Here is a 2,500-nt window from a genome sequence, read left to right as displayed (position 1 = left end):
GGCCCGTCGGCCGGCGCTCCTGCCACTGGGCGCCCCCCACCAGCCGGCTGTAGTGCGTGCGCTCACGCAGCGCGCGGCCAGCACGCCGGGCGGCCCCCCCTCACCGGCCGGGGACTGTCCCGCCAAGCCACAGCCTCGTATCGCTTCATACCCACATGGCCAACTCAGGTTCGGGGGCATGGCGGGTACCGCCGAAACAACCGGTTCATAGATGTACCGATCGTCGCTATCACCGATGCACCTGCAGCGCGAACAACCGCTCAACAACTGATTTCCAGTTCATTTGCGGATCTTTGGCAGCAAACGTATACGTCAATCTACATTTGCGAAATCTACGATTCTGGCATGCCTGCATGTTATGTGTCACGACACGCTACATCAGCCCACATACACACTGCGGCATGTACACGAGAGAACACGTGGAAGATGGTCCGCGCACGTGTGCAATGTCCCTTGCGCGGTCGACTGTCAACCGGCCTCTGTAGCATGTCGCAGATGTGGAACGCGGTCCACCGTGCTATCATGTTGTGTGGGGCAATACGATTAAATAGGAAAACCCTCGTCGCTACATCAACAGACGGCTCACGCTGATTCCCGGCAGAGGGAGGAGGGGGGGGGGGGGGGGCCAACATGCAATACTTTCGTCCGTACCTACCTACCACATGTCTGTACGGCGTACAACAGTGCAATCTCGCTGTAATGGGGAGACGAGACAAGTAGCATCGTGCACAACATATGGCCCTTATGATTCGCCATTGTAGGGCGCAGCCGGTGTACGGTCAAGCATGTGCCACATTATGTCACTCAGTACGTAACGACGGATGATCAGTGTGGGTTACGCGTACATCAGCGGACAGTCCACACAGGCCGTACCACAACGTACACTGACTGCATCGACAACCGAATGCAACTGAACAGCTGCAAGGCTCATTTCACAAACAAACGCCTGACCGACCAGCTTGGAAGGGCAGGAGGGGAGGGCGATATTCGTTCTGTAGCGGTACACCCTTCCAGTGGTTAGCGGGACTGTGTAGAAAGTACGCAACACTCGAAAGACCTTTATGTGAGGGTACGCACCATGGCATCAAGAAATACACATGACACCAGAGGATCCAAGCAGTGAACTATGTTCAGAGGGTTGCTGTTAGGCAAAGCTACATTCCTGTGACGTTACATGTGACAGTTAAGGTGCAGTGTAAGTTAGGTTAAGGTGCAGCGTAAGTTAGGTTAAGGTGCAGTGTAAGTTAGGTTAAGGTGCAGCGTAAGTTAGGTTAAGGTGCAGCGTAAGTTAGGTTAAGGTGCAGCGTAAGTTAGGTTAAGGTGCAGCGTAACTTGGGTTAAGGTGCAGCGTAACTTGGGTTAAGGTGCAGCGTAACTTGGGTTAAGGTGCAGCGTAACTTGGGTTAAGGTGCAGCGTAACTTGGGTTAAGGTGCAGCGTAACTTGGGTTAAGGTGCAGCGTAACTTGGGTTAAGGTGCAGCGTAACTTGGGTTAAGGTGCAGCGTAACTTGGGTTAAGGTGCAGCGTAACTTGGGTTAAGGTGCAGCGTAACTTGGGTTAAGGTGCAGCGTAACTTGGGTTAAGGTGCAGCGTAACTTGGGTTAAGGTGCAGCGTAACTTGGGTTAAGGTGCAGCGTAACTTGGGTTAAGGTGCAGCGTAACTTGGGTTAAGGTGCAGCGTAACTTGGGTTAAGGTGCAGCGTAACTTGGGTTAAGGTGCAGCGTAACTTGGGTTAAGGTGCAGCGTAACTTGGGTTAAGGTGCAGCGTAACTTGGGTTAAGGTGCAGCGTAACTTGGGTTAAGGTGCAGCGTAACTTGGGTTAAGGTGCAGCGTAACTTGGGTTAAGGTGCAGCGTAACTTGGGTTAAGGTGCAGCGTAACTTGGGTTAAGGTGCAGCGTAACTTGGGTTAAGGTGCAGCGTAACTTGGGTTAAGGTGCAGCGTAACTTGGGTTAAGGTGCAGCGTAACTTGGGTTAAGGTGCAGCGTAACTTGGGTTAAGGTGCAGCGTAACTTGGGTTAAGGTGCAGCGTAACTTAGGTTAAGGTGCCAACGTGGGTTAGGTTAAGGGGCCAACGTGGGTTAGGTTAAGGGCCAACGTGGGTTAGGTTAAGGGCCAACGTGGGTTAGGTTAAGGGCCAACGTGGGTTAGGTTAAGGGCCAACGTGGGTTAGGTTAAGGGCCAACGTGGGTTAGGTTAAGGGCCAACGTGGGTTAGGTTAAGGGCCAACGTGGGTTAGGTTAAGGGCCAACGTGGGTTAGGTTAAGGGCCAACGTGGGTTAGGTTAAGGGCCAACGTGGGTTAGGTTAAGGGCCAACGTGGGTTAGGTTAAGGGCCAACGTGGGTTAGGTTAAGGGCCAACGTGGGTTAGGTTAAGGGCCAACGTGGGTTAGGTTAAGGGCCAACGTGGGTTAGGTTGCCAGAGATGTGTCAAATCAGGATGTACGTTTGGCTGGTGTCAGGTGGTGGGTTGGTTCGATGCCTTTATAAGGAGTGTGG

Source organism: Schistocerca gregaria, unplaced genomic scaffold (genome assembly GCF_023897955.1).
Source record: "Schistocerca gregaria isolate iqSchGreg1 unplaced genomic scaffold, iqSchGreg1.2 ptg001722l, whole genome shotgun sequence".
Taxonomy (NCBI): Eukaryota; Metazoa; Arthropoda; class Insecta; order Orthoptera; family Acrididae; genus Schistocerca; species Schistocerca gregaria.
This window is presented reverse-complemented; position numbering follows the sequence as displayed.